Below are 27905 nucleotides of genomic sequence, written 5' to 3'. Positions count from 1 at the left end.
AGGGCCCATAAGTTAGAAAGGACTCCAGATAATAGTCTTACAAGCTCTGAGTGCTCTAAATCTTTGTTTTCGATGACAGCATCAATGTTATCTCTAAGAAAAGCATGGTTTTACTTACCATTTGTGAGTCTCATAGCCAGAGGGATAAACAGCCTAGACAAGAAAAAAGTGAGAGACATAAGCTTGGCTTGATTTTAAAGGGGGTAAATGCATTAGAATGAGCAAATTACAGGAATAACCAGGGGTCACAAAAATGAATGTCAAAATATTCCAAATCTAAACATTATTGGCCCTGAAAGTGAATTATTTGTTTTCCTTGATTAGTAATCAAAAGCCTTCCCCCAGAAAACTTATCTAACAGGAAAGATTACATTCACTCTGCCTCCTACCTATAGTAATGTGGAAAAATTGCCCTAAATCAAGTTTCTGCTGGTAGAAGTTAAACTTTTTTTCTCAAAACTTCACATTACAGAAAAAAAAATGACTTTTGGTTGAAGCTACTATAATACTGATACTTTCTTGTGTATTAGTTTAATAGAGGTTTTTGTTTTTTTTTTCCAAAGCAGGGGTAGTGTACTTTTTTTTTTTTTTTTAAAGCAACTATCTATTGATTGACTGCCATATCCATAAGTAACAGTCTGTGTTTTCTTGTGCACACAACATGAATTTTAGTCATTTTCCCTATGAACAGTATATTTAAAGAAATTATTTTCTGCCTAATTAAATGGTGACTTTCCCTAATAAACTGCTTCAGAAAGCAATCTTGCAAGAGAAGTGAAGGGGATGACTTTTTCTATGGTTCACTCGTGTCTCTGAGCACAGAGACAAAGTTATAGCCATCAAACCAACAAAAGACTCCATAATGGCCTTTTTCTTCAAAATTCAAACTTGAATTCCAGAAAACCCTGTGTGAAGTAAATTAAAATGGGTAGTACATTCTTTTACAAAGAGATTCAATGTAGACCAACTGCACTTGTTTTCAGTGTGTTGTGAAGCATTTTATGCTCATGTTTATAAATCCAATGGTCAATAAAACTGGAAGAGGGGGAGAATCGATTGTCCTTGCCATTAAAGAGTCTTCTGTTTACACCTCTCTGTGCATCCTCCACTGTTCTGCAGTCCCTTTCCATTTGATTGTATAAATTTATAAATTATTAATTAGAAACACACAGTCCTCAAATATAAATACAAGCAGTGTGCCACCTGGTGAAATGCGCTGGGGTGATGCAACACTTTATCACATCTGTAGCCTAATGCTCCCACTGGTAAATAGCAAGTTCTGCATACAAATATGAATATAATGCCACATTAGGTTTTTGTTGGGGCAATAAAAAGCATCTGTCCATACTTCTGTCTTACATAATATCATTACTTCCTGGTGAAAAATGAAACCAATATATTTTAAAATTACTAAGCTGAACAATAATGAGACTGGGCATACTTTCATATCCTTGTGTTAAACAATAGGGGACCAGGTATATTTTCCTGTTAATGTTAAATAATGTTTAACAAATGTTAAACAGTACTGAGACAAGCAAAATTTTATTTAGTTGCTCAAGAAAATACTTTCTCCTGAAATACTAGACCATATATCAACTAAAAAGTCTTACTTAATCTAGTCGAACAGGCTAAAATTTGAAGCCAAGACTAGCTTTAAGATTTTGCCTTACTGTAATCACTAAACATGTGTCATAAACTTAACCCAGAATCAATCAGTTCCCCACCTTGCAAGACACCTTAAAATCTAATATATGTAGCTTCACTTGATCAGAAGATTTTTCTGATGATTTTTGGAAAAGTGAACAATTGGCTAGTCATTCCATGAACATTCAAATATCTCTCTTTGATAAATTATAGAGTGATAGGGGTGCCTGGGTGGCTCAGTCAGTTAAGCCTCCGACTTCAGCTCAGGTCACGATCCCACGGTCTGTGAGTTCGAGCCCCGCGTCGGGCTCTGGGCTGATGGCTCAGAGCCTGGAGCCTGCTTCCGATTCTGTGTCTCCCTCTCTCTCTGCCCCTCCCCCGTTCATGCTCTGTCTCTCTCTGTCTCAAAAATAAATAAACGTTAAAAAAATAAATAAATTATAGAGTGATAGAAAATCTTTCACCTTAGTAGTTCACAGGAAGTAGCCACTACTTAGATTTCTCATACAGTAAAACCATGAAATTTCCCAATTTCTTATGTACTGATCAAGTACCAAATACAAAACTAGGTACAATGGTAGGGGCTACTAATAGGGAATAAAATTGATTCCATCCCTTCCTTATAGAATATAAAGACAAACTATGTTCAGTTCTGTAAACAGCTACTTACTAGCTCTGAGATTTTGAGTAGGTGACAATCTAAGCTTTACTTTCCTCATCTTTAAAGAATGATTAGTAATAATTTCTTTATAAGATTTTTACAAAGATTGAATGTGCTTAGTTATAGAAAGAATTTACACTGTTGGGCACATAGTAGACACCCAAAAACTGTAGTGTTTTTTGTTTTTGTTTTTTAATTTTTTTAATGTTTATTTATTTTTGAGAGAGAGACAGAGTGAGAGCAAAGGAGGGGCAGAGAGAGAGAGAGAGAGAGAGAGAGAGGGAGACACAGAATCTGAAGCAGGCTCCAAGCTCCGAGCTGTCAGCACAGAGGCCGATACAGGGCTAGAACTCACGAACTGTGAGATCATGACCTGAACTGAAGTCAGATATTTAACTGATTGAGCAACCCAGGCGTCCCCAAAATGTAGTGTTTTTAATTAAAAAGAAAAGAACACAAATAAATCTAAATAAATAATAAAACAATTTCAAATTATATTGACTGGTATGAAAGAAGAGGAAGTAAGAAAAGAATACAGGTGCTAGTGATACATTCAAAGGACATTTTATCTGAGAATATGATTTTGCAGCTGCTACTCAAGGAGTAGGAACAAGCCATGAGAGAAGGGTGCACATTCCTGAGAAAAAAACTCAGATATATTCAAAGGCCCTAAAATGGGGAGTCTGCAGGTTCTAAGCAGGTCCAGTAACCTTAGAGCTTAGGAAACAAAGAGAACTAACTACTAGTACTACCAGTAAGCCCTAAAAGTTAGAAAAATCCAAAAGCAAAGGGTTGGGGTAGAGTAGGCAGAGGTATTGCTTAGTCTAGACCATCCTTAGTGCTTAACTTCACCAAATACACATGCCACCAAGTTGGACAGTTCTACCTATCCTCAAACTGCATCAGATATGGATGAAGGGGGGAAAGACTCCAGTAGAACAAAAAGATCCCATCCAGTTTTCTCAGCCTGAGACAGCTTTCAGGAAAGGCTGGAGAAGACATAATACACATCACACTGTATCACAGATGGAACTCAGATTCTAACCTACCTCACATGAAGCAAAGTGGAGGTAGGTTTATTGTCAAAACTTCATTGGTATCACCTACTTCTATACCATTTATTGAGAAAATGAATTCAAATGCAGTATCTTGATTTATGAAAGTAGACAATGTTGCTGTGACTAAATTCCATATTTTTTAATAGAATGTCTAGAAATACATAACACAAGGTGGGGAGTAAATTCTACATGACTTTTTCTTTTATTTCTCTACAGGTGAAGGTTTTAGGTTCACTTTTGGAAAAGTTGGGATATACCAAAAATCTAAGACAAATCTGTGCCGAAGTTCATACAAGGGTTCAATGTTTTCCTACCTACTTTTTAAAATTATTATTATTTTTTTTAAGTAGACTTCATGTCCAGTGCAGAGCCCAATGCAGGGCTTGAACTCACAACCCTGAGGTCAAGATCTGAGCTGAAATCAAGACCTAAGCTGAGATCAAGGGCTGGATGCTGAACCAACTGAACCACCCAGGTGCCCCATCCTACCTAATTTTTATCAGAGTTTATGCATTAAATACTTATTAAATTATTTTTTTATAACGGGTACTATAAAGACTCTGAAGTATATGTGAATAAAAGAATCCCTTCATTTTAGATTTTATTGCTTTATTATTCCACAGGAGTTTTGGTCCACGATTATTACTCAATTACATCTCCATCACTCAGATCAAAAAACCTTTATAAAAATTGAGATGCCATTCACATTTAAATAATAGAAAACTGTGGAATATTTCTTTTGGAACAGTTCACCTCTTAACCTCTACAAACACCTAATTTTGCCTGCATAACTGCACAATTACAACATTATAATTTAATCAATCTTATATATTCCCCATCTTCCCTAATTAATTATGTTTTATGCTTAAGGCTAGATTAGTTATTCAAAAGTCTTCTATATGTCCTATACAGGATCCATAGGGAACCCTAGTACACCCAAGATAAGACACTGAGATAAAACTTCTTTAGCCTCAGAATTATAAGATGATGTAATCTACAAAATACTTTTATTGGTAGGCTAAAAGTCTATGTATGTCATGGGGAAATGTGTCAATTAACACTGTAACACCAGTTGAAAATACTAGAATATATGTTCAACATATATATGTAAATATATATATATATATATAAACAAATTTTGAAATATGTCTCTGGTTCCTTTTTTCTCCTTGCGTTCTCCTCTTCCTTATTATGGATGCTGTCTCTACTGTGGTGATATTTTACATCTGATTGTTACCTTACTGCCAGGTATATGCCCACAGAAATTATTGTGACTGCAATGGAAAAAAAATCAGATTCTCCTTACTGCTTACAATCTCTTTCTCTCTGTGTCTCCATCTTTATCTCTCTCTGTTGCTCTCATACACACAGACGTGCACGCACACACATACACAATGCATCCCTTTCCTTTTCAATAGAGAAATAACATAGAGTAGGCTACTTGTAGATATAAACCCCAAAATGGAGACAACTCCAAAATTTTCACGGTTTAACAGAAAGAAATCGTTCATGGCCAATGAGTATAGAAAGGAGAAGGGGATCTGTTCATGCAATCATACAAGGACCAGGAATGTGTCCTTCTAGGCACCGCCTAGGGCACAGTTGACCTGCACTTCATCTTCTGAATCCAACTAGGGGTAAAGGGAAGACAGACAGATTGTGTGTGTGTGTGTGTGTGTGTGTGTGTGTGTGTGTGTTGAGATATAAATGATATATGACATTATATTAGTTGTGGGTATGCAACATGATTTCATATTTGTATATATTGTGAAATGATCAGAGTGAGTTTTTTTATTTTGTTTTGTTTTTTTATGTTCAAGGTCTGGAGGTAGCATACATCACTGTGCTGCACTACAGTGGCCGGGATCCAGCAGTGTGCCCCTACCTGAGTGCCAGGAAGATGAGAACACTTGCCTCGCTATATGTCAAGAGGAGAAGGAGAGGGTCTGGTACACCCATATCATTCTCCACCACAAGTTGGATAATCCAAACCACTGATGCAAGTATTATTATACACATGAAACGAGCTGGTTGAGACGAGAACACACATTGACTTGGACAAAATTATATCATCAAAGTTGTGGAAAAATGATGCCAATGGGCAAGCTTTCACAAACTACCACAAGCAAGTACCAATGCATTTGAAAGGGCTGAGAATGGAGTGATATTCTTGAGGGGAAATTGGTTAGTACATGGCACAAATGTTTGAACAAAACTACTAGTCGCTGTTATAGTAAGTATCCACAGTCAATTTTATTATATACCAAACAATACGCTAAGCTTTATGTCATCTAATTATCAGAATTACTTTTATCCACCCCGTTTTACAGATGAGAAAACAGGTTTTAGAGAGGTTGAAGACATGATATAAAGCGATCTTGCAAATATCTTTTAGAATAGATAGTCAAACCCAAGTCCATAATCAAAGATTTTAACGAGACTGCTACCCTGGCCTACATAATACCTCCCACCAGCGAGCGTGGGCGCGCGCGCACACACACACACACACACACACACACACAGCACGCATGTGCTTGGAGGGGAATACTGCATGCATCCCTATAAGAACATATTGAATAATTTGAATTAAATCATTTGGAATTCTAAATCCTGTGTCAGGTATGTGCTGTGGTTTCCTGTCTTCAGTATAATCATTTAGAGAATTCGGGCATTGATGTTATTGGTCATGGCTCCAATTCTCCTTTCATGAGGAGGTTAGCCTACCTACAGATCTTTAGCTCTCAGGAGGCTCGTATGTATTTACTCATTTTAAACTTGTAAATATTTTTTATTAAAAAATGTATCATCACTACTTAAATGTAAGAACCATGAGAGGAGGGATTTTGCTTGTCTCCCAAGTTCTATCTCCAGCACTGAATGCTGTCCTTGGTAAGAATGGAATGCCTCTGAGCACTAAATCAATGAACAACAAAATGGTGAGAATACAGTGCTGTGTAATACAGACAATATCTGTGCTTTGGTTAATGTTCTATCTTAAAAGTCAGTTAAATAGGCTATAGCTGTACAGGAACATACATGCTCTGGTGGAGGAAACATGCATACATGTGATAGTAGACCACAGTAATTTTCAAATCACATGTGAATAGGAGTCATTATTTCTATGTTATTGCTAAAAAACAAATCTACAGAACACCTAAGCCCATTTAACTCAGCCAGCAGCCCAGGTTTCCCTGAGCAGCAGGCTATGGTTTTGTCTGAAGGAAACATTATCCCATCCCACAGTGGCCTTCAAGGAGACTGAACTGCCCTGTCATTAATCACAAAAAGAATGCAAATCAGAAGACAGCCAGCATGTCCTCTGCAAACAGGACCTGTGTCATAATGGTGAGTCACATGTGTGACTGTGGAGGAAGAATAAACAGCCTTTTGTTATTTGTGGATTTGCACAAAGGCTAAATACACCTTTCGTTAAAAAATTGGAAAATGACAGAATCTTTTATTTTTGCCAAAGTCAGTAAAAAATGTAGTTTTTGGAGACATTTTTGACATTTACAATATCAATTATTACTTAGCTATTGCTTTTTTTTTCTCTTTCTTCAAGTATTGCTAGCACTGTTGCCATTATTTGAATGCCACCTTTGTCTCTCAACTATTGTTTCAGAAGCACTGCTCCTCACCCCCACTGCTTGTTTTTTGGTTATTCTTTGACAAGAAAGAAGTACTAATAAAATTGTCCTGCTAAACACAAACCTAAGGACTAAATAATTCCCTTCTCCCACCTCTGCTTATATTATTTGTGAGTTGCTAAAAGTTTCCATATACACACTGTGCCTCTGGACTTAGTTAATAGCATGGACACTTGCAAAATAAAACAATGTAATAGGGAATCAAATAAGATAACAAAAATTGTCCCTCTGTGTTACCGTCTTACTTTATATTATAAAATTGATGCTAAGTCTAAGAGTTTTCTGTTTTGTCAGTTCAGGACAAAGGTGCTTATAAACTTATATAATTTTAGTTATGTTTAATTTTACTGAAAAATAAAACAGGATAAGTATTTCATTTATCTGTCAATGTCACTTACCATTTTACTGAAACTAATCACTTTCAATTTGCAAATTATTTAACAATCTAATCCTCACTGACAAAAAACTTTCAGATAGATTAGAAAGATAGATGATGGCTAGCTAGCTATCAAATGCACCAAACACATTTAATCTTTCTTGACATGTCCAAAAGATAGTATGATTATAATATTATTGTACTATCTGATCTTGCAATAATTTTGCTGTCACCTCTCAGGCATTAATAATTATTATTATAACAGATTCTTACCACTACTCTTATATATATATATATATATATATATATATATATATATATTCATACACATTCATATATATATATTCATACACATTCATATATATATATTCATACACATTCATATATATATATATTCATACACATTCATATATATATATATATATAATAGATTCTAATAGCAAACCAGTTTATTTTTTTAGTTTTTAATGTTCATTTATTTTGAGAGAGAGGCAAACTGCAAGTGTGGGAGGGGCAGAGAGAGAGGGAGACACAGAATCTGGAAGCAGGCTCCAGGTTCTGAGCTGTCAGCACAGAGCCCAACGTGGGGCTTGAACCCACAAACTATGAGATTATGACCTGGGCCGAAGTCAGTCACTTAACTGACTGAGCCACCCACATGCCCCAATAGCAAACCAGTTTTGAACCCACTACATAGTTGGGTGAATTTGGGAAAATCACTTTTATTTTTTTATAACTTTTTAAAAGCTTGTTTCACTACTTTCTACCATATTAGAGTTTAAATGTGTCATGCCAGTATAATATGACTTTTATATAAATATGTAATGTTCTTTTGCTTCCTTAGACCTTTTATTCTTCTAGTTAAGAAATGTTAGCAGTGTATGTCCACATATGAAACTTTAGGATTATTCTGCTTGATACTTGGTGGAACTTTGACCATGAACATTTAAATGATTAAGTAGAGAAAGTTTTCTGGTTTTTTTCCCCCTCCCATTAATCATTTCTTTCTTCATTTGCTTTCTTCTTAAATGTAATCTTGTATTTCATTTAATTCCTTGTCATTGTATGTTTCATTTTATATTCAGTTTCCTATTTTATTTTATTTTTTGAGAGAAGAAGAGAATTTTAAGCAGGTTCCACACCTAGTGCAGAGCCTGAAACGAGGCTCAGTTTCACCATCATGAGATCATGACCTGAACTGAAATCAAGAGTCAGATGCTTACTGACTGAGCCACCCAGGTGCCCCAAATTTCTTATTTTAGTAATCTAATCTTTAACCATTCTTTTCTTTCATTCTATCCACTATTTGTTGATTAATTTATTTTGAGATAATTATTAAGTAGTAATTTAAAATATTACTAAATCATATATTATTTTATAAAATTAAGCTATATTTTATAATATTAAATGTTATGGTATTAAATATATTAAATAGTATATTGTTTTATATTATTAACCTTACATTATATTTTATAATATTTATAATATCAAACTAGTTAATATCACTAACTAGCTGTTATTAAATAGTAATTCAAATAGTAATTGGTAATTAAATAGTTGTTACATTGTAATTTTTTCTTATAGGAAATATGTCTTTATTTATAACATTATTGCTAATTTTGGTGAAGATACAATTTACAAGTAATTTATTTTATTTATTTATTTCTTAAAGTTTATTTTGAGAGAGGAAACACATGCCAGCAGGTATGCATGAGTAGGGGAGGGGCAGAGAGTGAGGGGGAGAGAGAATCCCAAGTAAGCTATGCATGGTGTCAGTACAGAGCCTGATGCAGGGCTCAATGTCACGACTTGATATCATGACCTGAGCCAAAATCAAGAGTCCCACACTCAATTGACTGAGCCGCCCAAGGTGCCCCTGCAATCAACTTTTAAACATTTTATATTTTCTTTTTTTTTTTTCAACGTTTTTTATTTATTTTTGGGACAGAGAGAGACAGAGCATGAACGGGGGAGGGGCAGAGAGAGAGGGAGACACAGAATCGGAAACAGGCTCCAGGCTCCGAGCCATCAGCCCAGAGCCCGGCGCGGGGCTCAAACTCACGGACCGCGCGAGATCGTGACCTGGCTGAAGTCGGACGCTTAACCGACTGCGCCACCCAGGCGCCCCCATTTTATATTTTCTTTACAGATATTAACTATTTCCTCAAGGGATGTTATTTCTTTTTTTTTTTTTAAGAAATTACTCTCATTGTCTTAGTTTTCCTAAAATACATGATCATTGTTGCTTATAACTTATTTGCATGCACAGTGGTTAATTTTATGTCAACTTGCTTGGCCACAGGGTATCTAGATTAAACATTATTTCTTGGTGTGTCTACAATGGTGTTTCTGGATGAGATTAGCAATCAGTGGGCAATCAGTAGGCTCAGTAAAATCAGATTTCCATCCCCATTGTGGGCGGGCTGCATCTGATCTGTTGAAGGTCTTAACAGAAAAATGTTGGAGAAAGGAGGAATTCACGTGAGTCCTTTTTTTATCTCAACACTTGAACTGGGACATCTCATCTTGTCTTCTGCTCTTGGACTGGGATTTATACATCAGTTCTCCTACTTCTCAGGCTTTCTGACTCAGACTGAATTTATACCATTGGATTTCTGGGATCTTTAGCTTGTAGATATCAGATCATTGGACTTCTTAGTTCCCATATTGGTATTAGCCAACTTTTAATACATATGTTGTATTGTATATATAATGTGTATATAAATATGTAAATATATATATATACACACACGTATGTATATATAGTATATACATACATATGTGTGAATATACATCTGTATGTGTGTGTATATATACATACACACACATACATATACAAACATATACAAATATCCTAAATATCCTATGGCTTCTGTTTCTCTGGAGAATCCCAATACAGTATTGATATCTATACTGCATTTCCTCAGTCCAACACTTAACTAACAGTTAACTGCTAGTTTGCTTAGGTTCTTATTAGAAAAGTCTGGCACCAGAGTTGGTACAGATATTGGAGGTAATGAATAGAAATACAGAAGCAGTCTTTTCCTGGAATGTAGTTGCTTATCCTTAGTATGGTTTTCTCTTGGTTCCTTGAGGGTCGTTCTAAGTTATTTTGTATAATTCAACTCCTGGAATCTGCTCTATGAATCTCTTGTATCAACAATCCAAATTTTATTTGGACAATCACTTGATTGTGTCTTGCAGGATTTCCTGTTGCTAATTTGGCAGAATGCTGCTACCTTCTATGCTTTAGAAAAATATTTCACAGAATTTCCATTCCCGTATGCTTCTCAGTCAGAGTTTGCCAATCATAGGAGCTTGCTCAAGACTGGCAAGGCAGCTGGAATAATATAAATTCCATTATTCTCCAGAGGTGGTGGCAGCCAGACACATAGAGACAATCTCAGCAACATCCCAGTAAGTTCTTGAGAATCATTGTAGCCTGTGGTAGAGTAAGATCTGAGAACTTCTCAGAGATTCTTGAGAATTGACACAAGTTTCAGGATTTTTTTTTAAGAGTCATTCCGTGATGATGCAAGCTGAGATAGATCCTCAGTATGAAATGGTGACTTCTGGAACCATCTTCCATGACCTGCATTCCTCATCTCTTCCAAAATGCATGTAAGCCCCTTCCTCTATTTTAAACTCTTTATACATCTAGTATGTAGCACAGTTTCTGTTTTCCTGACATTTATGTTTTCTAAATTCAATCACAGATTAACCTTGAAGGAAAATATTTTTATTTTAGTTGCTTTAGGGATGAGAGAGTAGATTTTTAATTAATTCTTAATTACTTAATGTTCATACCATCCCCTGTACACACAAACCTGATCTCTCAATATTGTGGCTATCTGCTAGGAAAATATATATATTTTTTTCTTTTGGTTTTATTTTTGTTTTTGGTGGTTCTCTCTCTCTCTCTCTCTCTCTCTCTCTCTCTGTTTTGTTTTTGGTAGTTCTCTACATAAGATGTCTGCTTTCTAGTTGAAATTTTCTTCAATGTGATCCTAACATGTCTTATATCATCTAGGAAATTCCTATTATTCTCTCCTATTCTATCATCTAGGAAATTCTTATTATACTATCAGTATCTGATCCATATTATTTTTATATGTATTCAATCCTTTCAACGAGACATAAGAGGGAGGAGCAGTAGCTACGTATGTTTAGTAAGCCATCTTTAACTAGAAGCCAAGCTTCTAGAGATAACTTTTTACGCCACTATTCAAATGTCAAAATATAGAAAGGTAATTTAGTCAAATAAGGTTAGCAAATGTTCTATACTATTTACTTTACCCTGAAAACTCAGGATGAACATTTGTATGTTATAAACCATGACAAGTCTTGCAATAAAATAAATCTATAAAAATTTATTTGATCCTATGTTTTCCAAACTTATTTAACTACTTTACTTACCATAAATAATGGCATTCTACAAGATAACAGTTTATATTGTCATTCTATGGTTCTTATAAGAACAGATATACTGGTTTCTAATGGGAGGAAAATAGGTATAGAAATATACAAAAGAATCCTTAAAAAACACAATGTTACTATAACACATCACTACATTCTATGGTTGTAGTAATTATTCTTTTATTGTTCTTATTTTTTTTAACATTTATTCATTTTTGAGAAACAGAGTACAAGCAGGGGAGGGGCAGAGAGAGAGAGAGAGAGAGAGAGACAGAATCCGAAGCAGGCTCCAGGTTCTGGGCTATCAGCAACCTGAGCCGAAGTCAGATGCTTAACTGACTGAGCCACCCAGGCACCCCTCTTCTGATTGTTTTAATTGCGTCTTTAGCTTTAACAATCTCAGAACAGAGTGCAGTTAAATATTAACTAAATGAGAACAAACAGCTGCAGCAATTAAAAAAACATCAGAAGAGAAGAATATGGAAATACCAATAACATCTCAATATTCTTTAAAAGTTGTCTAATACCTCAACAGAGTGATCACTCACCAATAAGACCAGTGATGCTAAGTTCTGACATCCATACATGTAAAATATATTACCAACATGCACATTGATGAATTATCTATTCATTGCACTCCTACATTTCCCACTAAAACTACATGTTTGCTTATAACTAACAGTCATGAAATAATAGATCAGTTCTATTTCTGTCCAATAGCAGCACCTTTTCACGGTGCTGCAACTTGAGAATTTATTTCATGTGTCATTTTACTTGAAGAAATTATTACTTGTATATTCCTAGTCCATAAGCTTCCTATAAGAAGCAACAGTTATTGGCTGAAGATTCTTTTTGCTTTTTCTGCAGCAAAGTCTTGTCTTTTTCTGAATTCTGTTAATTATGTCCTATATTCCCATTTGTTCTGTTGCCCGATTTGTAGAACCAGTTTCTCTCACCTACATAAATACAACATCCTGCTGATGGTTCTTCCTAGAGGTCATCTCTCATTATTACTAAGTGTTCTTTAATGCTAACAGAATTTTTCTCAGAAAAAATTTCATAAAATTATCATCTGACCTAAACATATTTTCTGGTTTGCATTACAGGACATGTTTCAAAGTCATTTTCAAGGCTTATTAAATGTTATATAGCATGACTATATATACATATACATATACGTATACGTATACGTATACGTATACATATACATGTGTGTGTGTATTTCTCTATTCATTTAACAAATGTATTTGAGTTTCTGCCTTAGCCAGGGCAATATTATAGGTGGTGAGGATAGAATCAGACACATGACAGACAAAATAATCAGGTGCTGTGATGGTCTTTTGATGGGTCAGCTTGGTGTGCCTGCAGTGTCCAGGTGTTCAATCAATCACTAATACAGGTGTTTAGGTGAATATATTTTATATATATGATCAAGGTCACATTGTTACAAAACTTTACTTAAGCAAGGGAGATAACCCTAGATAATATATACCATATATAATCTGTTGACAGACACAGGCTATTTCTGTATCTTGGCCATAGTGAATAATAGTGCTAACTATTGATGCTACAAAGGAAATCACAGGGCTTCAATCTATCAAATTAACACACTCAATATCTTAAATTTATACAGTTATATGTCAAATCTATTGCAATTATTTTTTTAAGTTTACTTTGAGAGAGAGAAAGAGAGAGAATGCATGTGCGAGTATGGGGAGGGGCAGAGAGAGACGGAGAGAGAATTCCAAGCAGGCTCCAAACTGTCAGCACAGAGCCTAACATAGGGCTCGATCCCACAAACTGTGAGATCATGGCCTGAGCCAAAATCAAGAATCAGACGCTTACCCCACTGAGCCAACCAGGCGCCCTTTCAATTAATTTTTTAATTAAGAAAAAAAAAAGAACTTTATGGATAGCAGATTTAGCCCCCTGAAGAGCTCAAAGTTCTAGGCTGCCTTTGCTGAAGGCTTGCCTTACCAGCAAGAATTCAGACTTGACTACCTACCCCCTATCTTGTTAGCAAATTATAAATTTACATAAAGAAATTTATTGTAAATATCTCCTACTGGTTCTGCTTCTCTGGCTGAAACCTTACTGATAAAGGCACAAGGAAATCGTGAATAAACAAGTAATAAAAATGGATAACACAGTATTTATTGTGCTAAGTGCTATAATGAGAATGAAGCACAGCAATTCAAAGTGATTGGCTTTGTTTATGACTCTTATTCCATTTGTATTTTAATGATGATGATATCTGAAATGACTACATCCTTAGCTTAACTTATGCTAAACAAGTTTCGTTTAGATATACTACACAAAATTTCCTCCCATCTATAACAATATTATGAACAATGAAACCAACACTGGTAATAGTGGCAGATGTTTCTTGAGTGTTTAAGAGTCGGACACTATCATAATCATTTCACAAATACAATTTCTTTTAATCTTCATGACAATATTATGATTGTAGAGGTTGCTAATTTTTTTTTTTTTTTTTTTTTTCAGGCAAAACCCTGAAGCATAGAGAGGTTCAGTAGTTGACCAAACGTACAAGATCACCCATGGTACAATAAGAATTCGAACCAGACTCTTAACCAATATGAGAATTAGCCCATTCCTAAATCTAACTTGCTAGTTCTATTTCAACTCTGACATCTTCTAATGTACTATTTTTCCATGGGACTAAAGTAACATAGCTTATAATCATTGTACCAATAACTTAGCATCAGGAACACATCAAGGTGCAATTCAAAAAAGCCTTTGCCAACCCACCAACCAGAATTAGTCATTTTTTTCTCTGAATCCTACAGCACTCTGCAATTATCCTGATTTAGCTTGGAATATAGCCAATTGAAATGGCATCATTATATATATTTTCTTATTAAACTGTATTTTCACTAAGAGCCACCATCTTGTTTTATTGGGCTAAATATTTACTCCAGTATCTAGAATAATGCCTGGAGTTGAACAAGTAGTTAATTAATAAAATTACATAAAATTAATTTAAAATTTGAAACTCTTCCCATTACACAATTATATGAAGTGCACCATTTAAAAGAGAGAGAGAGAGACAGAGAGAGAGAGAGAGAGAGAGAGAGAGACAGAGAAAGGAAACAAAATGCCAAGTCCATTCTGACCAGCATGTATCTCCTAAGACTTGAGACTCTGTGATGCTCAACACACTGCCCCTTTTCCCTAATTTAAACTGTTTTCCCACTGTGTCTTCTGCATTAGTGGTCATGAGTGTTTACTAGGGGTCGTGAGGAATTCCTTCAAGATTGTCTCTTCATATCTTATAAAATATTCAACATAGACCAAAGGGTGTGACCAAGGACCAAGTTGTTTCCAATTAAAAAAAAAAAAATTAAAGTTAATTTATTTTTGAGAGAGAGAGAGAGAGAGAGAGAGAGAGCATGAGCAGGCGAAGGGCAGAGAGAGAGACACACACAGAATCGGAAGCAGGCTCCCAGGCTCTGAGCTGTCAGCACAGAACACAATGCGGGGCTTGAACCACAAACCACGAGATCATGACCTGAGCCAAAGTCAGACGCTTAACTGAGCCACCCAGGCACTCTTCCAATTTTTTATTGTAACACTGTGGCAACAAATTATAGTTTTCGAGATGGCCATACATATATATATTTTTTGACCCTGATGCTCTTTTTTATAGGGTAACATTGCCATTCTTCATTGGAGATGTGGGATGCACATTCAGTCCCCTGAACCTTAGTTGATCTTTATAACTATGTTAGCTAATACAATGTATAGGAAGGGCACTGCATTACTTTCTGACTTTGGAGACTCAACAATTAAAAGTGATGCTGCTCTTGTCTCTCAATTTATTGTGATGGTCACCCTTGGAACCCAGCCACCTGCTTGTGATGAAACCCTGGTCACATGGAGAGGACACACATAGGTTTTCTGGCTGACATTTCAAACTAGACCATTAGGACATCCAAGCATCAAGTATAAGACATGAGAGTAAATGGATCTTTAGGTAAGAGAGGGCTTCAAACTTGAAGTCTTCAAGCCGAGACTACAGACATCCTCAGGTGGAGGTAAGTTATAGTCTCTCTGAATTCCTGACTATAACATTTGTAAGAAGTAGATAATGATTACTGTTGCTTTAAGCCACTTAGTTGGGGTAATTTATTAACCAACTGGGACAGAAACATAGGAAAGAATATATTTTTTGGGTATCTGGGTGGCTCAGTCAGTTAAGCTTCTGACTCTTGATTTCGGCTCAAGTCATGATCTCACAGTTGCTTGAGTTCAAGCCCCATGTCATGCTCTCCACTGACAACGCAGAGCCTGCTTGGGATTCTCTCTCTCTCTGCCCCTCCCCTGCTCACGTGGTCTCTGTCTCTCTAAATAAATAAATAAATAAAACTTATTTAAATAAGTTTTATTTATTTATTTATTTTGCATACAAGATGTTACCAAACCCAAACTTGTACATGTACCTAATGTGCAGTAAGCCTATGTCTGAGACACCAGTTCTGAAGCAAAGAAAACTTTATTATCAGAAGGGCAGCTCAACAAGAAGGCAGGGGATCATTCTCAAGGTGGCCTTGCCCTACTGAACCTAGGGGCAGCTTATATACTACATGAGAGGAGGGTAAGGGTGTTCTTGAAATCTTGAGCATGGGGACAGAGGGCTTGAAACAATCTAGAGGTAAGCATTCTTCTAGACAATGAGGTGCTCTTTGGGACCTGGTAATGATTAGATACATCAGGTTTCTACAACAGGTGGATAAACAGGAAGTAGGGGTAAAAAGACAAAGTTAATGACTGATCATGCATGAGGTTAAGATGGGCATAAAACATAATTAAGTGGGGAACAAAAGCGAACATGGAGCAAAATTAATAATGCAACTAACACAACTATGGTACTGCTTATGCTTCCAAAACAGGTCTGGGTTCTGTCCACACTCTCACACAGACACACATTCTCACACTGACACACATGCACGCACCCACACCCTCACACACAAAGAAAAGAAAGTGTCACAACACTTAACTTTCACTATGTGTAATAAATGTGTCTGTCTTATTGTGTATAATGTATATGTATTATATTTTAGCTTATTGTTATTATTTTGGATACTTACTCCATTGAATTCACTGAATTTATAACACAATTTTGAGCCACCGCCTGCAGCATGAAAAATGGTTTTAATGAAAAAAAAAATAGCAGTTTCATGAAGTAGAAAATGGAGACAGTTGCTATACTTCTCTTAGGAAAGGAAATGTGTCTATCCTAGGACCATAATCAAAATATTGCCTCAGAAATATAAAAATAAACAGCTCTAGGTTTATGAATTCCTGGAGCTTAAAGACAAGCTTGGGCAGATTGACTCTGACCTTTGGATCATACATTCTGGCTTTGAATACATTTATTGGAAACTTGAAAAAAGTTGCCTTGTCAAATTCACTTTTAACTGCAAACCACAGTGCAAAGTAACGAATGACTTATAAGGAGGTTTATAAGACCAAGACCTTTCACACTCTAAAGATGGACTCTTATTGGCCAGGGACATCACGGCCAAAACATCACTAAACAAAATGAAGTCTCCAAGAATACTTTCAGCTTAGAGCCATTTACAGCTGTTTCTATCAAGTAAAAAGGGAAAGAAATTGAATTTTTAATATAAGGTCTTATTACACTGCTGAGGGAAGTGCCTTGAAAGAACAGAAGAGGGAGTAAAAAAAAAAAAAAAAAAAACAAAGAGAAAAAAGTTCCTTCTGTTTTGCAAAGTGAGACTTTTGAAAAGTTGGAAAAATTCAACTCAAGTCATAAAGTCATTCAAGGTCTTCTTATCTCTCCTTAAAAGGAAGCTATTTTAGCTTTCTTCCTTTCCTTAAATTGTCACTGTTTGGCAAAAGTGAAAGCCAGAGTCAATCAACAGTAAATGTGCTATCTGCTGGGTGTTCCACAAATGGGAGAGATATTTGCATTGCAAATGAATAACTAATAATCTCCTTCCTGACCAGTGCCCTGTTTTTATTTCAACATGTTCCTTTAGCTCTTGTAAAGTTCTAAATATTTTTTAATACACTGAAATCCTACCATCAAGATGGTAATCATATACTTTTCAAGATATTTTTAGATGTGCTAATGAGGAAGCCTGAGATCAGTAAAACAGCAAGAATCATTAAAAATTAGATTTATTTGGCAATATGCATGGTGTTTGTTTAGGTTTTTCATTTCATCAGTTTAGAAAATATTTTTTAAATGTTAATCAGTTTGCTTTGAGGATATCTGTACTTTCCTGCCTGGCACACATACAGGTACATTCATACTTCTCCCAGTCTAGTTAGCGCAGGAGTAGCTAAGATCTCAGGATTTGGATTCTGGGGCCAGAAAGCAAGGGGTGGAGTACCCATCCTGGAGAACTCAGGAGGGGACAGCAAGTGGCATTACCATGAGCTGAAGCTTTAAGTACTGGCTCCCTGCAGAATCCCCCATTGTCCCATAGGATTTCACTTAAAAACACAAATTCAGAGATAAAATTATTAAAAGTTTCAGAACAGTGACTACACTAAAAGTGTTAAAAAGAAAACCACATGCCCAACATGGCATCACGTAGATCTAGTCATCAGACCAGGGCTTAATAATATCTAATCTAATCTAATCTAATCTAATCTAATCACAGTTTTAACCTCACCCAGAAATTTGCCTTAATGGTTCAGTCAGGAATTCTCAGATCTGTGTCCATGATCTAATCTGTTACAAGGGCCCTCTCCAACCCCCAAAGGAAAAAGGAGGGAATTTGCATGATAAGAGTCCCTGCTCTTCCATCTAAGGTAACCTTGCAGGAAACAATCCTTCTCTTTTGCTCTATACTTTCTTGCCCCACCCTCATTCCTGTAAAACCCTCCCATTTTGTACAACTCCTCAGAGCTCCACTTCACTTGCCAGACCAGAGGCTGCTCGATTCATGAATCACTTCATAAAACCAATCAGACCTTCAAATTTACTCATATTCTGTTTTTTAACAAAACCTGAATGCAGAACCTTTCTGAGCGGGAACCTTGTGTGACTATAGTGGCCACACACCCATGATGCCAGCCCTGCACTCTTAAGATTTTGGGGGCGCCTGGGTGACTCGGTTAAGCACCGACTTCCGCTCAGGTTATGATCTCACAGTTTGTCAGTTCAGGCCCCGCGTTGGGCTCTGTTCCGACAGCTCAAAGTCTGGAGCCTGCTTCAGCTTCTGTGTCTTCCTCTCTCTCTGCCCCTCCCCCACTCATTCTCTGTCTCTCAAAAATAAATAAATGTTAAAAAATTTAAAAAAAAATTTTACTGGGGCGCCTGGGTGGCGCAGTCGGTTAAGCGTCCGACTTCAGCCAGGTCACGATCTCGCGGTCCGTGAGTTCGAGCCCCGCGTCAGGCTCTGGGCTGATGGCTCAGAGCCTGGAGCCTGTTTCCGATTCTGTGTCTCCCTCTCTCTCTGCCCCTCCCCCGTTCATGCTCTGTCTCTGTCTCAAAAATAAATAAACGTTAAAAAAAAAATTTTACTTACAGTAACAACAAAATCTTCACAACACAATACAGGATCTCCCACCCAACATTCGCCGACAATACCCTCCTCTCTTTCCTCTGCAGGCTTATGAGCCTCTAAGCTACTCCTAGAACACCAGACATGCTGAGAAGTGAGCCCATGCGATGAGGACCCACATACTGGTCATGCATTCTGCCTGAAACATTCTTCCACCTTCCAGGGCTCCTTTTTTTTTTTTTTTTTTTTTGTCCCCATCAAGTCTCTCACATTTTACTTTCTCAAGGAGGCCTGCCCTGCCAAAGCTACTGAAAATACAACACTCTCTGTCTAGTTCACTAAGCCATATATTTCTTTATGGTTTCTATAGCACAAACTATCTTTTTACTATACCATGTAATCAAATTATTATTATTTTTAAAATTTTTTATTGCCTATCTTCTTCTAAAACACAAGCTCTAGGAGAACAGGGATACTGATCTTCTTTTGTGGGCGGTATCATGTGTTTATCTTTTATTTCACTGATGAAGTTCACTCACCTACAAGTTATGTGCCTCTGCCACATAATAATTACTGGAAAAAATACCTGTTGAATTAGTTAGTTGGCAGTTTTATTTTCAAGTCTATTTAATAAAATAGTCACAGTATACTGAGTAAAAAGATATAGAACTGTAGGTAGTCAATGGCCCATCTGGTACAAATGAAGTTTATATGTGTGCAGGAATAGATTTTTATTTGTATATATGTGCTTGATTAGATGCATGTGCATGCGTATGTATGTGTATAGAAAAAACAGAGCATGTGTGATATACTTTTTCTTCCTCTAGATGATGAACTGGTGGGTGACTTTCTCTTTAATTTTTTTTTGTATTTTTAATAGTCTACAGTATTAATTTAATGACTGCAAAAAATGATTAAGTAATAAAATGACATCACTTTCTAGAAATGTTGATCATCTCTCCATTCTTTTTTTTTTTTTTTTTTTTTTAATTTTTTTTTTCAACGTTTATTTATTTTTGGGACAGAGAGAGACAGAGCATGAACGGGGGAGGGACAGAGAGAGAGGGAGACACAGAATCGGAAACAGGCTCCAGGCTCTGAGCCATCAGCCCAGAGCCCGACGCGGGGCTCGAACTCCCGGACCGTGAGATCGTGACCTGGCTGAAGTCGGACGCTTAACCGACTGCGCCACCCAGGCGCCCCTGATCATCTCTCCATTCTAATATTCATAGCATGCGATCTCAACTTGAAACTTTCAGAAACTGCTACAAGGCAACTTCTACCACTTTTTCCTGATAGCTAAAGACATAGGTCTTATCTTCCCTCAATACGATAATGTGTCTGCCATATATTTTATCACGGACACAAAGACATTCACACAGATTCCTGCACTTTGTGGAGCTACTCATTCTCTTTTCTCATTTACTAATAAAACAATCTATTTTTTAAATGACTGTTTGTTTTCCCAAAGACTGTCTATGGCACAACCAAGAACTGATACTGAAAAAAAAGGTCAGTTGATTTTACTGGGATAAAATTTCTAAGGATTGAAGATGTGATCACAAGGAAACTGAGTGAATTAGACAATGATGTCAAATACACATGGGTAGGTGTGTATGAACAGTAAGACTAGACACACATGGTATTACCCACAAGCACCATGTGAGGCTAGGCATCGGGTGTTCCTATTGTCCATCGTCAACAATTTATCTGAAAGAAGCCAAGTTAAAGTAAAATCATGGGGAGCCTTGATGAGGAACTAAGGCACAGAATCAATAAACATATGCCTTAATAATGGTAACAGAGAACCTGATAGCTTGGTTATCTAGAGTTATATGAAAGAATAGTTTCTGTTTTTGTTTAAAAAAAATTATTACTTTTTTAGAGAGAGAGAGAGGGCAAGAGGGGACAGGGGCAGAGGGAGAGAGAGAGAATCTTAAGTAGGCTCCATGCTCAGCATAGAGCCAAAGTGGGGCTTGATCCCATGACCCTGGGATCATGACCTGAGCCGAAAACAAGAGTCAGACACTGGGGCACCTGGGTGCCTTAGTTAAGCCTGTCTTTGTTTCAGCTCAGGTCATGATTTCATGGTTCATGAATTTAAGCCATGCTTAACTGCTTAAGATGCTTAACATGCTTAGAGCTTGTTTGGGAGTCTCTCTCTCCCTCTTTCTCTGCCCCTCCCCCACTCTCTCTCTCAAAATAAGTCAACAAACTAAAAAAAAGTCAGCCACTCAACCAACTGAGCCACCCAGGCACCCCTGCTTTTGTTTTAGCTATCAGCCAGCAAATCCTTTTACTCTCGTTTCCTACCAATATATATTTATACCATATTCACTTCAAAACACATTTTCATAAATTCTTGCTTATATTACATGAAGAAAAAAAGCACCAATTTGATTTTTTTTTTTTTTAGTAAATTATCCAGCCCTTATAATGTCAAAGGAAAACATAGCCTATAGTGCATTACATTGAGTTTAACTTCAATCACATAGAATAATATTCAGTGCAATTTTCATTTCAATTCAATTGCCCTCTTATTCCCATTGGATTTAAATTTCATTTACTTATTAGGCCCTTCTCTTTTGTCTGAAACTGGGACTCCACTGAGCATACAGTAGTAGCATTTTTGAATAAAACTGAAAGGAATTAGAAATTTATTGAGGTCAAGCAAAATTGGACAGGAATTGCATATAAATTCATCTCCTCACATGTTTTGTGCACTACATGTGCATTTAATATTTCTTTAGTTCAAATTATAACTTTTTTAGATTTCTATAATTTAATTAACCTCTCCTCACTCTGTGTTTCTATATCTCTCTGTTTGCAGCTCCTTGATAACACCACGTTGTCCCTGCTCTATGAGAATAGGGAAGTGACATGGATTTAGTTTCTATGTATCAATCACTGTGCTGGTTACTTCACTCATGTGATCTCCACGTCCTCACTGATTTCCAGCCCCAACACTTTCCGGCTGATGCTAATCATCTCAAGGTAGTACTAAATCTCAGAGAGGTTAGGGAAGTTGTTCTAAATCACAATCCAATATGTAGCAGGGCTGATATTCAAACCAGGCCTATGTAAATCCAAACTTCAATTCATGCAGTCTCTAATTATCCATGCCAGGCTTTCTCACTAGACCGTCAACTAGTTAAACTCACCAATATTGTCTTCTGTTTCTTGCTAACACTGCATTGTCTCAGCAAATTGTAAACTCTGACATAGTATTTTTAAAATGTATCAGACTACATGTTAACTCTGTTGGTATGTATATTCATGATACATAGCCTTAAGTAATACTCTGCTTTTATAATTAAAAACAAAAACAAAAACAAAAAGACACTAACAATGTTAATCCCCAAAGAAATTCCATAGAAGTAGAAAAATTCATTCTAGTTTCAGGGCTAATCTGTGAAATATGAAAAAAAATATATAATGAAAAAATATATAAACTAAAAACAATCATCAAACTAAAGCCACTTCCAATTTCCTAAGGCAGAAATCTGATCCACAATGAAGGACATTGCTTCTTAATCTTTGATCTTTAACTCAAGTAAAATGTCAATATATATTAGGAAAAATCAACTGAAACAAAACCAGGTTTGTTTAAGGCTTCTTTTTTGTGTGTGTTTTTTGCTTTGTTTTTGAACAATGCTATATACAAAGAAAAAGTCAAACCTCAATGCAAGTTCTGAGAAAAAGTCCATTTAATTATACTTATCTATTTAGAAGTTCACTTTCCATAAGGTTAAAAGAAGACTCAGAGTATAATGCTTATATCTGTTTGTTGTAATTCTTTCAAAATTTACTTTCCTATATTCACCTCAGGGGAAAAAAATCTTTTTCATGGCTAAAACAAACAAGTACTATAGAACTTTAGGTAGAAGCCAAGTTTCTTCCACCTTAACCTTGTCGCAAACGTCTTAAAAAACGTAAATGTACTTTATATAACTTTCCTTCAGAAAGAGAAAAATCATTCTGTTTCAAAGTCTACTAATATATTCTCCAGCAAATTGAGAAACATATCTTCTAATTTTCAAATTCTCATTTAGGATTGTTCATTAATTCTACATATTTTATATAGGCACACACGATTGATAAAAGAAAGATGCAACTGAACCTCAAATTAGCCATTTAAATGTAAGCTATTCCTTCATTCAGGCTGACTTTAAGTCTGGGCATAAAAGTGAAACCAACTCCAGCTGATATTAATTTAATAGCCCCGTGACAGTAGGGGAAAAATGGGCATGGATTTGCTTTTGACGGAGATAAATTTTAAAGTTAAGTTTTTCTCTCTACTTAGCTTTGCAGTTACCTTCAAGGCATTTATCTATTGAAAGGGATAAGATATCATCTTTCAGAGGAAACATGTCATAAATATTTTGATAAAGTATTTGTAATCCTCAAAAACAGATGGCTGTTCCATAAAGATTGTCAGCTGAGAAGGTTCTGCTGACAGAACATATTAACAATTGCAACCGGGTTTTGCACTGCAAAATCAGATGCATTTTTCTATTAATCAATCACAGCTGGCTGATTTTTCTGACAGCTGGAACTTGCAAGACCTAATTTGCACCCTGTGCTCTATTCCTGACTAATAAACCCTAAATAAAGCAAAGTAGTCTCTTGTGGGTTGAGGGGCATAATAATGAATTAATGTGCCAGTAGGAGAAACATGAAGGGTGTTGATTTAACTTTATAAATATGGGGAGAAAGAAGTATTATGAGGACTTAAGCAGAAACATCTTCCAGGAAATTGGTTCATCAGGGAAAAGAAGTGCCTATATCTATAATGATAATGCAATAAGGAAAATGTGCATTTTCCCCTGTGGCTTCCACTTGGCAAAAGGCACTCCATTCCCTACCTGATTCTTGGGCCAGTTTTCTTTATTGGCATTTGGATGAAATTTTGGGAGAAGTATGCAGTACTTTACATCACTAAAACTCAAACTGTGCTTTCATAATATTAGTATAATTTTTATATAAATTGATGTATTTATTATTTGTAACTTTCTACTTTGAAGAAGATAAGGAAAAGGTATCTTGTCTAACTAATTTCCCTAAAAATCAAATGAACCAAAAAAGATACCAAAAGAATGTGTGGGACTCCATGTGACAGACAATGGGTGGTTTTAAGTCACACTGCAACCTATTACTGTGTTAAATTCCTTCCAGTATTTATGTACCATTATCTGAAACTTTCTTTTCATTTATCCTTTGACTCTGATTATTAATCTAACCTCCAACACAATGTAAAATCAATGAAAGCAAGGATTTGACTTTGCATTGATCATCACCCCATTCCTTCTTCACTGTAAAGAACGGTGCCTACTATAAAGTATATTCTCAACAAATATGTTAAAGAAACACATAAATGCCATCCACTGCAATGGTGAAATTCTAATCACAGCATACATTCTGTGCTCTGGGTTAATTTACTTTTTTCTTTGCAAAAATGATTTGTCAAACATACATTCTCTACCTATCTTGCATGAGGCGTTATGTTAGGTGCCTCAAGATGAATGTGGATAGAAAACCACCCTTGTCTATAAAGGTTCACTGATAGGTGGAAAAGAAAACTAAGGAAACCAAGCATTATGGCAATTATGTCCTTGGCATTTTTAGCTCTGCAAATGAGAAGTCTACATTTTATGCAAAAAGTAGAATCTACTATTTTATATCTGAAAGCAATAGATTGGTTTATCTAAATTCATTTTACAAAGAAAAGGAATCGAGGCTAAAATAATTCTGTAAAACTTGTCAGCTTATTATGGGAGATCTCTGAATTTGAAGACCACCACTTTTTTTTTTTGGAGTTCATTCATTTATTATTCATTCATTCATCCATTTTTCAGCAACTATATAATGAAAACTACATAGTGAAGATAAAAGATTAGAGACACGAGGTAAAGTAATTAAAATATTGTTTTTATAAGTAACAAAAATCTGTCACCAGAAAAAAAGATCTTCTAAGTCTATCTGGCAACCTTCCAAAATATTGTAAGTCCTTGTATCTCCCATATATCTTGAGAGTTTGAATAAAAAATTTTGTCCTGACACAGTACATTGCAAACAATTACTCAAAATGATTGCTGAATGAGTATATTATAAAGATGCCTATATATTTTTTGTTCTTTGTAGAGATTCTGAATAATATGTACAGAGAAGCATACTTTTATCTTTTTTTAAATTTTTATAATGTTTATTTATTTTTGAGACAGAGAGAGAGAGAGACAGAGCACAAGCAGGGGATGGGCAGAGAGAGGAAAACACAGAATCTGAAGCAGGCTCCAAGCCCTGAGCTGTCAGCACAGAGCCCGACATGGGGCTCAAACTCAAGAACCGTGAGATCATGACCTGAGCTGAAGTCCTACACTTAACCTACTGAGCCACCCACGCACCCCTTTACCTTTTTATAAGCAGTCTACACATTCAATACCGCCAATGTTTACCTTTGAATCTAACCAAGTTATTTTTTTTTTTAATTTTTTTTTCAACGTTTTTATTTATTTTTGGGACAGAGAGACAGAGCATGAACGGGGGAGGGGCAGAGAGAGAGGGAGACACAGAATCGGAAACAGGCTCCAGGCTCTGAGCCATCAGCCCAGAGCCTGATGCGGGGCTCGAACTCACGGACCGCGAGATCGTGACCTGGCTGAAGTCAGACGCTTAACCGACTGCGCCACCCAGGCGCCCCTAACCAAGTTATTTTAAATGTATAAGAAAAAAAATACAGGAAATACACATTAAGAGTCTACCACGAGCCTGGCATCATGAAAATATTCAAATCCATATATTAATGTAAGTTTTCCCATCCTTGAGGTTTGACCCATTGACACCAATGAAATAGGCATACTTATAAATGTGCAAGTATACTAAAGAGTAACAAGTGGCTCAAGTCACGCAAGAAGTCTTGGTTATCATCTCCATATGAATTTCTCACATATCTGGATTCACAATTTGCGTCTCTTTCTTTCATGTCATATGCATGTCTCCAGCTGTCTACTGAATTTACCAGAAATATTTGCCATAAATTTACCATAAATTTTGCATTTTATTTTACCATTAACTCTTTCAATACATTGGGCCAAACTCATCTCATCATCACCTCCAAAATGTGTCGTATTTTTTGTCAATCTCTGTTGATAGCACAATTACCAACCCAGATGCCCAAGTCTTTATCATCTGTCATATGCAGTTAAACCCTAAGATTCTTGATTTTTCCCCTTTGTTCCCTTTCTCAAATCCACCCACATCTGCCTATTCTTACCTTAGTTGAGATCACAGTCATCTTTCATCAGAATGAGAACTACAGTCTCATTCTTTTCTCTTGCCTCAAGTGCTTTAGGGTATTCCAGAGAACAACAATGACATGACTGAAGCCACATAATTCTGAGAATCAACTTCTTGTCAGGGAAGTGCAAAGTATTAGATGTTAGCAGCACTTAGGAGAGCAGTCCTTGAGTTGTGCAAATGACTGGTGAAAAGTGGGTAGGGACAAGATTATATATACTTTACAGGTGCTAAGTAATTTATTATTTCATTATGTAAGATTAGCTCAAAAAATAAAGACGGAAATAAATTCGGTAGTTAAATTTGCCATTAATCTAATCCTTAGTTTTGCCCAAACTAACCTATTCTTACTCAACATTTGATCTATTTCTTTTTTTTTTAATGTTTAGTTTTGAGGGGGGGGGGGGCAGAGAGAAGAGGGAGACACAGAATCTGATGCAAGCTCCAGGCTGAGCTGTCAGCACAGAGCCCAACAAGAGGCTCAAACTCACAAGCCATGAGATCATGATCTAGCCAAAGTCGGACACTCAACCGACTGAGCCACCCAGGCGCCCTAACATTTGACCTATTTTTAATGAACATTTGCCGATTTCATTTCTGGTGTCTTAATTTGCTTGAGCATTTGTATTTAATAGTAAGTGAACTTAATATATGTTAATGCATGAACTCTATCCAACTAACTAAAATTCCTAAAGACCAGGAACTACTTTTGTAGGTTTTTGTTTTGTTTTTTGTTTTTTGTTTTTTTTTTTTTCTTTTCTGTTTCTTCCCTCAGAGGACTAGGAAAGGGTGGTAGTCCACCTTCACCTGAGAATCCATAAATTAAATGTTGGTGATAGAGAACTGCCAGAGATTCAGAGTCATTTTTCATTTTTCTGTTTTTCTTAAATAACCCATTGCAATTTAATTTTTATTTTTTTTCTATTTTTTTAATGTTTACTTTTGAGAGAGACAGAGCACAAGTGGGAGGGGGAGAGAGAGAGGGAGACACAGGATCCAAAGAACATGCCAGGCTCTGAGCTGTCAGCACAGAGCCTGATGCGGGGTTCAAGTCCCTGAACTGGGAGATCAGGACCTGAGCCAAAGTTGGATGCTCAACTAACTGAGCCACCCAGGGACCCCTTAAATCACCCATTGAAATTTTAAATGAATTTGTTTCTTAACTATAATTGAACCCTTCCAGAGACAGTAAGGCCAAATAAGAATATACTCTTTCGCATGATAATTTTTCCTGTTCATTACCATAATCTAACTGCTACTGACATATGGGCTTTTATAAACCCTGTTTCACTATATAAGTGAAACTCT

The sequence above is a fragment of the Lynx canadensis genome, chromosome D1 (genome assembly GCF_007474595.2).
Source record: "Lynx canadensis isolate LIC74 chromosome D1, mLynCan4.pri.v2, whole genome shotgun sequence".
In the NCBI taxonomy this organism is placed as follows: Eukaryota; Metazoa; Chordata; class Mammalia; order Carnivora; family Felidae; genus Lynx; species Lynx canadensis.
The sequence above is the reverse complement of the archived record's forward strand: the minus strand, read 5'-3'. Positions refer to the sequence as shown.